The following is a 12,269-nucleotide window of genomic DNA, read 5'->3' on the forward strand; positions in this document are numbered from 1 at the left end:
TCATGGTTAGGCTGGTTTAGGGGTAGGGCTCAAATCTGGATTATATGGTGCTGAAATATCATGGTCTGTTTTTATGAGATTTCATTTGAATTCAAATGGGAATGTAGTCTCCTTTTGGGTCAAACTCAAAGAAAATCATAGAAGTGTTTCTGATCCAAAGAGTTATATTCTGACCTTTTCAAAATTTGAAGGAGTTTTGATTTGAGGTTCCAGTTTTGCTTCATCTCTAAAATTTTAATTGATTCCCACCTCTACTGGGTACAACAGGTCAAAGGTTCACAATAGGAAGATTACTCCATAATTTCCTTCTGTGTGTTTACTGGCACAAACTTGCCAGCATCTGGTATTGGCCAGTTTTGGAGATAGGATACTGGACTACGTGGACTGTTGATAAATTCCGATGTGACAATTCCTATTTTCCTCCAAAAGCTTTGAACAATAACATAGACTGCTAAAATATATGTTCTGTTCTTCATTTTAATTTCAACTGCAGTGGCGATGTCTTCAGTTCTGCATCTTTGATTTAAACTAATAGAATAATGCCAATTTTACAAAATAACTCTGTGTGTGTGTGTACAGACACGTGCACACACACGAACACCCTCTGTACATAACTTATTTGATTACAGCTTTGTATCAGGCTCTTCTTTAGAATATACATTCTAAAAGAGGTGACCATTTATCCTATTAAAGAAATGTTTCATGTAAAAGCATTTGGCTTTCAAAGCTTGATCATATTAAACAAAGTAAATGAATTTGCAAATTTCTCTGTCATATCCATGAACCATATTCAAAGTCAATAAGGTTATGTAGCTATAAGTGAGAACATCATTTGGCCCACAGTGCCACAAAAGCATTTGATTTTACATGGTAAAACAGCTTTCTTAACTTTCATGGACAAGACTTTATATTGACTGAAGATACCTTTTTTTGCTAATTTTTGTTGTGGAGAATTGACATTCCTGGTAGTTTCTCCTGTAATCTGTACCACAGTTTAGGCGCTTGTGAGACAACTATATGAAAGGGATCCCTGTATTTGTGTCTTGTAACATCTGGAGTGTACTGAGTATTGCTACATCTCTTTCCTCTCTGTCTAGTTTTTGTGTTTTTCAGAGGAGCAGGTAATTCAGAGAAAGGAAGAGGTAAACATCCTGATTAATAAAATGGATGCCTTTTACGAAAAAATGCTTCTACCTCCAGAAACTTGCCTTAAAAACCTATATTAAGATCACAAAAGAAAATGAATTTGTGGATTCGTCGGTTATGAATAGGAGGAGCATTACAGGCAGGAAGGGCACAGGTTTTGCAGGTCAAAATGGAGATGCTTGGCAGACCCACATGGGGTAGCCTGTACAATAGTGTTAATCCCTTCCTGGTTAAATCCCATTAAAGTCAGCAAGTCAGTGATGTTACACGAGATGTCATTTTGTGCCTGGCTTTATACTTGTGCTTTGTACTTGGCTTTACCCACTACTGTTAGTTCCTTACTTTCATTAGAGTACTATTCACACATGCTATTTAGTGGAGGAATAGATGAAGACCAAATAGAAGTGCAAATTGTATTTCATCATTCGTTTTTAGCTTCCCCATCCACTGGGATGTACGCACTATTGAGAATTTTCTGAAACACCAGTTAGCTAATGGCCAAATTGGCAAAATTTACTCTGGATGAAAAATAGCAAAATCCCTAATTTTCCTTAGGGTTTTGCTTTAAGTGTTTCATGCAGCTGTAATGTTGAAGACACCAGCAACGTCATCTCTATAGATGCCATTTTCTGCATATCTGCATTTATGTTTAAGGTACTGCCTTCATTGCAGAATCACACTATAGTCTCTATTTGCCATTTATGCCCACCCCTCCAAAAAAGGGATCAGAGCACACTGTGTGGGTGGTTCAGTATTTATGGTGTATTCTGAAATAAGAATTGTCATTAGCAAGGATGTTCCTCCAAAACAGTTAAAAATAGAGTGGTGAACATCTGGGCTTTTTTGTACACTGAATTTATAAACCTATTTGTATTTTAAGTGCTTTTGGTTACACAACTGTCACATACATACTGTACGTGTTACAGAACCATTAACAAAATGTTAGATGAGGAAAAAATGTCCAACAAGTTAAGTGATTTTAGCTTGACACTAGTCATATTTTAAATCTGTATCTAGTTAATGAACTTTGTGATCAGAGTATATAATTTATTGAAGACATAGGAAGTATAAGTGATTTTAAATATAGGCTCCTCACTGTGTATTGTGAACAGGGTGGGAGGATGAGAATCTCTCCCCTTTGGCTTTAAACCGCTTAAGAGAAGGGCACCAATGTGGCATAATACTGCCTCATTCCATGAATCTACATGGGCATATCCCCAGAAACCCCACATGATCTGGATCCCACAGGGTTAGTGGGGCTTGGGGAGAGTTGCTCTACACAGTATCGATCTCCAGGAGGGAAGTTCATGCTTATCATTCAGATTACCTTCTCCCTAGTCCCACCCTGTACATTCTTTTATCCATTGATGAGATGTGGGGGGCAGAAGTGAGAAGAGAGGGTAAAGAAGCTGTGGCCTCAAGCAGGAATGAGGACCTGGTAAACAGTGGGGAAGGGCTGAGATCTGTGCAAAAATCCTATGGAGATCCATGTAGTATGAGAGAGGCTTCTTGTGCTCTCTGCAAGCCAGTAAACTCCATCCCTTCAATGCAATGAGACACTCGAGTATTCCTTATGGAGTTTTCTGCTTAACTTTGCTCCCCTCGTGTGTTCTTTAGGGTGGGTGAATGATGTAACACAAAAGGAAGCACTGGTGCCTTCCTTCAGAATGACAGTAGGTACAGGAAAAGCCAACAACACAAAATGTGCAACACTTTACATGTAGGATGCAGGTGAAAGAAAAGGCCTTTTTTTTTTTTTTACCATGTAATCCCTTCTCTCATAGGGTTTCAGTGAGAATGTGCTGCTTTGTAGAATTAAGTTCTTGAGTGTGGGTTTCTTAATTGTCAGCATCTAAAATGCTAAAATGCAAATTTAATAATTTAAGGACTAAATCTGGGGCTGGTCCCCTGCAAAGAAACCTACTCTTTTAAAATGTCTAATTTATTATTATTATTACATTTTACCTTGTACAGAGTACACAGGGAATGGGACTGCAAAAGAGCACATCAACTAAATTAGGGTTAATTAGAAGTCCTCCCAAATAGCTGGTGCTTCATCAGCAACAGAACAGCATGTAAATAAATCTAATTTCTCTTCAACTAAACTCTTCACAAGCTTAATTATAGCAGCAACAATGTTTTTTTTTTTCATTAGTGAAAGAGGGTCATTATTAGCTCTGTCTGGTAACAGTTATTATGAGCAGTCTCAGGTACCACCTTTCATAGGTGTCCTTTGAGACTGCGGAAGAACTCGAGGAACTTTCAGCATATACTGTAGAGCCCAATTAAGGTGGTTTGCAAGAAACATGAGAAGCAGAAGGCATGAGTACAAATAATAATAGTAAAAAAAAAAATCTAATGAAAATTCTGGAGAGACTTTGGTTAATTATGTAAAGTATTTCCCGTTTGGATTTTTGGCTGCTCCATTTTTTTACCGATTGTCAGTTTTGCCCTAAAACATTCATACTTAAGTATTTTATTTATGTATTTATTTTTAACAATAAAAAGCCCCTTTACACAGGTTTTTAGCATCCTGCCAATTACTTCATGTTGTATACTGCACTTCAGTCTACTGTTTTAGCATTCAAGACCTGAAATATTAGAGGAGGAGTTGAAGGGAGACGGCTTTAATGTCTTAGTTTTAACTCTTTTAAATACCTTTTCACACTTCCTTTACCACATACCATTAGGAAAAAGAACCAAGGAACACATTAAGAGGAAGTGTTATCACTGCTAAAAAGATCACCACACTAGAGGACTGTTGCAGCTAACTTATTATCCTAGAAATACATAGCTGAAAGCCTCTAGACAGAAATTAGTTAACACAAAGAAAGTACGAATCCTGAGTGCACGTTTCAACTGGATACAGGAAGTGCACTGCTGAGGGCTCATTCAGAGGGATTAGTTTATTTCATTTGTGGCTTCATTCACAACCCTTAGTGAAACTTTATTTTTATTTTTAATTTTATTAAAAACAGTACATTCCTTATTCACTAGTGTCACAAATCGGGTTTCACCATATTAATAAATGAACAGTACCAGAATATCATGCAGCAGAATTCTAACAGCATGAGCCACGCACAAGTATATTTCACTTAGTTCATATTTAAATACTTAGCTTTGCTCACTTTAATTATCTGAAATTGGAGAATTAATGGCTTTGTCAAGTGAAACACTTAGTACTCTTGATTTTTGTTATGAAAGAAAGAAATTAGAAGAGAAAGTTGAGGAAGATTAATTTTTATTTGAAAGCCTGTTAAAAATGGAAATAAAGCTCAATCCGTAACCCAAAAATACATTGTATTTAAAACTTAGGAAAAAGCTGGGGAGCAACAATAAATGGCAGGAAATTCATCGTGACTTTCTGCTAATTTGATTTCTGCACTGGTTTGTAACATGGCTGTCATAAGAGTAGCTGGGCAAGGCAGAAATGGACATTACTCTTCCTTAGGTAAGGAAGTTTAACCAGAATTACTGGGGCTGTAATGCTTTTCGCAAAAGTCAGGCTTTTCTGATAGCATGGCTTCCTGTTTTTAAATGCTTTTCTAAACTACATAAGAAGAGATGCACAATCTTTCCTTGTTCTCTTCTGGTTGAAATAAAAATCTTACTAAGCAAGTTAATTAATATGAAAAAAGAGCCAACTGAACTCTTGTACCATGCTCTAAATACCAACCTAAAGAAATTGTATCTGAATCAACTCAGGTAATACACATGCCTCATGAGATCTAGGTAAAATTTTCAAAAGTGTCTAAGTCCCATTTTCAAAAACCATGTAGGTGTGTAGGAATTTAAATCCCATTGACTTTCAGCTACATATTATTCTGCTACTGTTCATTGACTTCAATGGGCCTTAGGCCCTGTCTACACTAAGGGGGCTATAGTGGCATAGTTGCAATGCTGTAGCTGTGCCAGCATAACCCAGTAGTGTAGACACAGTGTACAGCGATAGAAGGGGTTTGTCTGTCTCTATAGGAACACCACCTGCCAGAGCAACAGCAGCTAGGTTGACAGAAGCATTCTTCCACTGGCCTACCTGCATCTACACCAGGGGTTAGGTTGACATAGCTACAGTGCTTAGGGGTATGCATTTTCATACCTCTGAGTACCGTAGCTATGTAGACCTAAATTTTAAGTGTAGACCAGGCTGTAGACTCCTAAGCAGCAAAGTAACTTTCAAAAAAGAGACTTAGGCTTCTAACTCATTTAGACACTTTTGAAAATTTTAACTTTAGTCTAACCACACGGTACTGCAGTGAGAAGGCCAAGCAGGTTTTTCTCCTGATCCAACACCCTTTGTAGTCAATGGGAGTTATCCATTGTTTTCGCTGGGAGCTGGATCAGACCACAGGTGCACATGCTGAGGCCCTTCATAGTCAGGCAAGGTTCCCATTGACATCAATAGGAGTCTTGAGAATATAGGGGAAAATAGGGTGCCATAGATACATTTTGGGTGTCTGTTCTTAAAGTTTGAAGAACCTCTATTTATCATAATAATACTGAAGTGGCAGAGTCTATTCCATACACATTCAGTTGCACATTTGTCATTGTCAGTAGAGAATGATCAAGGCAGCTTCTAGGCTTCATTCCTTCTATTGTTCCTTTTCTCTTTTTCCTTAATATTAATTGTATAACTTAGATTTTTCTGAATATGATAGCTCTTTCATTACCGTGCATATCATTTTATGGTTGCATTTACTGACTCTTTAAAACTGAAATATAAATTATAGATAAAAATTAACAAACATAGACTCAAAAATCATGTAGGTTTTGATTGAGAAATGCATGCCTTTTCATGATAGCTTTTAAACGTATACTTAAGCATGTGCTTGAATGCCATCCTGAATAAGCACATGCTTAAGAGTGTTTCTGAGTGTTTCTGGGCCTTACTTACTAAGTTTGCTGCTAAGAGACTCCTAAGGGCTTGGTTTACAATAAGGGCCCTTATACAGATCAGAAGGCAAAATTCTAGCCCAAATCCAGAGACCAAAAAAGCAATTTCCTTTTTTAGACCTGACATAGGAAAAGGATTTAAATATAGAACCAATATTTTGGATATGTATAAGGGGATTTGAAGACATGTACGCATTATGTACGCAGTCATGTTTTGTCTGTAATGATAAATTACACTATCTATATTTTTTTTTTAATCAACAGATTTGTTTTAATCAATTACTAACAGATGGTATTCTAAAAAAGAAAAGGAGTACTTGTGGCACCTTAGAGACTAACAAATTTATTAGAGCATAAGCTTTTGTGAGCTACAGCTAGCTCACGAAAGCTTATGCTCTAATAAATTTGTTAGTCTCTAAGGTGCCACAAATACTCCTTTTCTTTTTGCGAATACAGACTAACACGGCTGCTACTCTGAAACCTGTCAGATGGTATTCTAAGGAGAACTGGTCAATATCTTATTTTTCCATTTGATATGCAGCTGCTAAAACAAGCCACATGTGAATTTTATTAAATCATTTGAATTTTCTATCTGTTCAGGGCACAATAGATTTAAGCCATGTAGATATCTGGCTCCACCTTAAAGTTAAAAAAAAATCGTTAATTACAGTTGTGCACAATAATGCATGTGAAACTGCAGAAGGATGGAATACTAGCTTCATAATCTGTTGCACAGCTATCAAATACCTTTAGAAAATGAATTGAGAGTTTCATGCATGTGATAGTTTGAGCAGTTTTTACAAATAAGTACAAATTTATTATTCATTATTCTGAATACCATTCATTGATCTGTGAGGTTTTGAGCAAATTGCTATTTGGCATTAGAATAACTCCTTTGTGGTAATGATATCATGAAAAAAGTTATGATGGAATTGTCTTCACGATAGGGCATTCTTGGAGCTGGAATATGTTTCTTTAGGCTGACACCAGAGGAGCAAGAACTTTACAGGTATTTTCATTGAAATATATTCCAAAGTTTGTGTTTTTTTTACTGGACTGCGCATAACTCTCATTAATGTTAATGATTTACACAGATGGGGTGCTGATTCAGAGTCCATTAATGCAATTGGCTTTGATATGGTTGATATGAAGAAGTGCCATAACCTTTTAGGATTAGATAACATGGAGTGCCTTACTCTAACCCTTTACTCACGGAAGAGGAAAGTTTTGCCAATGGGATGATTCTCTCCTTTTCCCCATGCTTGGCAGAAGCACCTTGGTAGTGGTTCTAGCCCTGTAGTTACGGGATGGTAGGAGAGCTGGCTGAGGAACGCAGCACTGGTTAATGCAATCTAAGGCATCTTTCCACTGCAGGCTGTAGAATCGCACCCAGCCTTGACGGGGGGTGAACAGTAGCTGAATTGGAGGCATGCTTACAAGGGCAGTCAGGAGCTGGTAGAGCTGGGCAACAAAGGGGCTTGTGGTTAGATCTCCCTTGCCTTTTCCGGATCCATGGATTACGGGGACAGAATCCTGAGCTGCTTCCATGAAGGGATAGGTTTCAGAGTAGCAGCCGTGTTAGTCTGTATTCGCAAAAAGAAAAGGAGTACTTGTGGCACCTTAGAAACTAACAAATTTATTAGAGCATAAGCTTTCGTGAGCTATCCGATGAAGTGAGCTGTAGCTCACGAAAGCTTATGCTCTAATAAATTTGTTAGTCTCTAAGGTGCCACAAGTACTCCTTTTCTTTTCATGAAGGGATAGAGAAGTGATAGAAGCGCCATGCATCAAACTTGCAGAGTTTCTGCTCACTTTACACAGTTGTTTCCTGCACAGAGGAAATGGAACCCTTAATCTGGGGACAATCTAAAGCGGGATAATGCATAGCAGTTAAACATTTAGCACGACCCAGTCAGCCTTGCCCTCCTCCCACTGTTCCAATTTTTAAAAATTCTCTTCCAACAATTCCATAAACAGTATTTCTCCTGGCAGGGAAGCACTCACATCTCCATATATATCCAACTAACCAACCAAATATTGAACAACTGATAAGATGTATGCCCTGCTTCGCTTTGCAAAGTACCAGCACATTTTTCAGAGTAGCAGCCGTGTTAGTCTGTATTCGCAAAAAGAAAAGGAGTACTTGTGGCACCTTAGAGACTAACAAATTTATTAGAGCATAAGCACATTGTTAGTGCTGTACAAATAAATAATAATTCAGATGCTTTTTTGTTGTTTTTGTTCAGGAATGCATTGTAGCATAATATAATAAAATGTAAATAGTTCCAGAACAAGCATTAGAAAAGCTCAAGCTAATCCTATTGTTTGTTTGTTTTGTTTTAATAATCCCCACAGGTTTGGTTAACACTAAGTGAACATCTTTAGGTATATTTTGTGATTATATTGTTATCTGGCGGTTCATTTTACCCTTTCACTGAAACGTGGAGCTATCTCAGTAACTCTGAGTACCAGATCCTATCTTCCTTACTCATATAAAACACCCTTTAATTTCATGGGGCATTTGCCTCGCTAAGGATTGCAGGATTGGCCTAAAGGATAACAGTTCTGCTCAATGTGTATCAACACATTTTCTCACACTTTTCTTGATAATGACTCTGGTACTTGTTTAATGTGCAGGATCAGTTGTGAGGCAGTTTTAGTATTCATAAATCATTAACAAGTCTTTTTGGTGACATCAGCCAGCAGTTAATAGAAGCCTTGAATTATTGGATATACCTGTTATGACAGGCTACTCAGAGAATTCTTTAAAAAAGGGGATGTTAATTGTACCACACTGTAAATGGGAAATTGCATCCAGGCTGTATGTGTATTGAAATTGTCTTTACAATAAACACTCAGGTAGGTGTTGGTTTGACTTCAGGATAATGATTTAAACATAAATTGACCCTTGATGAGGGAGTTTGAGTTTCTGGTTTAATGTATTGCAGTTTTCTCTTGTCTTCAGTGCCTTTAAATGCCACACAAATAATTCCTTCATAACAAGTGCCTTTTCAGGAGATGTATGCAGCTGACAGTTAATATAGAATTATTGCCTCTGAATGCATTTTTGTAATTACTTCCCAGAGATCTGTCTTTGTGTTAGAAGACATTTCACACTTTAGTAACATAAGTGTTTGGGGAGAACATGAGCAATAATTACGAGCAGTCTTTCAGTGAAAATAAACCTAAAAATTATAAAAAAGCTAATGCTAAAGTTGGTTAGAGACAGTGAGGAATATGTTTCGTATGTTATGCATGTCTAAAATATCCAAGTTTAATAATCAGTAAGTAAAGTAAAAAAATGGAATAAAGATGCAAAGAAACTGGTTTCTAATTTTTAAGCAAAATGAAACTAAAAACTGATTAAATGTGACACATTACTTGAGACAGAATAAAGAAACTTAATCTGAGTCCTCCTATAGGAAATTTCTGCTATAATGGAAAATGAAATGACAGTTTGATCAATAAAAAATTAGCATCATTTAATAAAAAGTTTCTACTACATCTTGACTAAAGAATATCATGGATGGCCTGAAATCCAAGAAAGCCAAAGTTCCAGGAAGTTATTTTGTGTGTTTGCCTGTAGGACCTGATTTAAACTTGCTGAAGTCAGTGGAAAGAATCCCATTGATTCCAGAGGGCTTTAGCTCAGACCTAGTATCTGTATGTACATGTACCAAAATCAGTAAACCCAAAAATGAGCTAAGGTCCAAAGAAGTATTCACAAATGCAAATTCTGGTACTTAAGCACTGACAGTGCTTGCAAATATATGAAGATGTTGAGTGAAGTCAGTGGGAATTTCACCCATTGTACTTGTCCCAAGAGGTGTACTATTGAAATATACAGACAACTCAGAACTCCCTAGGAAACAGAAAGGTCATCTAAGACTTTCAAACATTACTTTTGTGTATTTTCAGTGTTTTAAGTTTTTCTGTTACTTGATATATAGAATATAATATAACTCTTGTCCAAAGATTCATATACAGTACTCTACAGCTAGGAGGTATCACTGTGATGATTACCTAGTGTGACTTTCTGTGTAACACAGGCCATAGAACTTACCCAAAATGTGCTCTAGTTCAAATAGGAATTATCTTTTGGAAATAGCAGTTAGAATTTTAGAAACCTATATTCTCAAATCAAAGTGAGTTAAGGCAAGAATGAAACCAAAGTTTATTTTCTTTATTTTGTACAACAGAAGAGGAGCATACATAGGAAAAACAAATATTTAGTGTGGAACTAGCTGAGTATTGGTGGTGAAAAAAAATCCCACCAGACATACTTTGTGTTTTGGAGAACCTCCACTTTGCCGTTTGCCTAAAAATAGCCATTTTGCAGGCATTTTCTTAATACTGCAAGTTTTTAATTAGATATTTTAAAGATAAAATAGTTAAGTTTAAAGTCATGCCCTCAAAATATGGTTAAATTTAGGTTATCACAAAGAGCAGGGAGACCTCATAACTAAGAATTTTGCAAAAAGTACAGTGGTAGAAATTGTTTAGTTGTCAGATTGTAGAGCATGAGACATAAACAGCCACCTTCCTCTTCATAATTTAATGCTCAGTTAGTCCTTTTAAAACACATTCTTTTCCACTAAACACACAAGTGGTTATTACTCTTTACCCAATGTGCATTTCTTCCCCCACTACAAAGTTAAAGAAAAACACCAGGAAAAGTTTATATATTTAAAATATTAATTCAGAACTCATATTGTGGTGATTACTATTATGATGTGAAATGCTATAGCATTGATACAATATATAGCACCTGAAAGACACTGACTTTTGAGTACTACACATATTAATATTTTATTCCTAACTCACTTCATATAGTAGTTTTAAGTTGGGTTAGTATGTGGAATTCTGCATTACTAATTCAATTTATTGTTGTTTGAAAGAGTTATCTAGCACTAAGCAGCCTGTCCTCATCCCTGCCCTTCCAAAAAAAACTTCCATAGAACCATTCTTGCTTGCCTGTACAGTCTGTTGTCAGACTCAAACAAATGACAGCTTGGAGAAGTTGGAATGGCCATAGCCCTAGGAGGTTACAAGGAGGTAACAATATACAATTTTCATAGTTCAAGGGTAGCCTTATCCTACTGTTCTTCATTACAGCACTGCAGTGAGATCAATTTTATTAAGTTTTACGTCTTAGGAGGCCAACACCATTAACTACATGCTGGATCAAATAATATTTTTTGTGTTATGATTGTTTTTTTCTCTTGTTGAGAGAGGAGAGGAACTGATGCACAGAATTCTAAGTCTGTAAGAAGTGTTTGTTTGAGCAGTGAGTGGATTGCATAGCAATCTGAATTTCAGTTGCTTCGACATCTTTCATATACAGGTCCCATACAATTTGACAATACCTGAAATTTACCGCAGTATTTCATGTGCTATCCTTTCTGTGGCCTTCATTTGTTTTTTCAGCCATTTTCCTGGTTCCTTCTTTTTTTTATGGTGTATTGACACTGAGTGTGAAAGACTTAGGCTGCTGTGCACTTTAGAGTTTTAAACATGCTTGCTTTTGATCCACTTAGCATGTACTAGAGATCAACAGAGTGCCTTTGCCTCAACCTAGCGCTCAGATTGAACTTTTATTTTTTGACATAACTTGGTCTTGTGAACCAACACATTGGCTTCTTTTTGTGTGTCTGAAATAGTTTTATTTTGTAATATAGCAAAGTAGAACTACTAACAATTACATTCACTGCTGCTTTTGTGCTGTGTATACATACAATTGTAAGGTACAACACATGCATGCACATGATAAAGATTTGAATATTTTAAAAGGATTTTTAAAGAAGATCTTAAAGCAACAAAAACATGTTTCACTGGGAATATACAGCAAATGAGAAACTTCTCTGCCTACACTCTTTACCCTCAGATTTGTTTGCTCTTTCTAACTGGACAATATTAATAACTTTTTGCCCAAATTTATTGTTCTTGGACTATAACCTGTAGATAAATTTGGGCATCTCTGTTATCTCATAATATCAGAGACTGCTTTTAAATGTTAACAAACTTAATACAGTTAATTCAAACACAGATCCTGAACTGACATTTAACAATAGAAAAACACATATTAATAGCATTTTAGATTAGGCTTTTTACCCTTAGTTTTTCTTTTGTCCACACTTTTTAATTGTACATGAAGTTTCTTCTGCTTTTAGGAGTTCACTGGCCGACATGAAATCACAACACAGGAACGTTATGCCTTGTTGGTAAAACAT

At 36.4% G+C, this 12,269-nt stretch overlaps 1 protein-coding gene across 10 annotated transcripts in view; it reads left to right on the forward strand.

Moving 5' to 3' along the window:
- Positions 1 to 12,269, forward strand: part of ZNF423 (zinc finger protein 423) — a 324,001-nt gene that overhangs the window by 89,897 nt on the left and 221,835 nt on the right. The window lies entirely within an intron of this gene.

Source organism: Dermochelys coriacea, chromosome 12, assembly GCF_009764565.3.
Source record: "Dermochelys coriacea isolate rDerCor1 chromosome 12, rDerCor1.pri.v4, whole genome shotgun sequence".
NCBI lineage: Eukaryota > Metazoa > Chordata > Testudines > Dermochelyidae > Dermochelys > Dermochelys coriacea.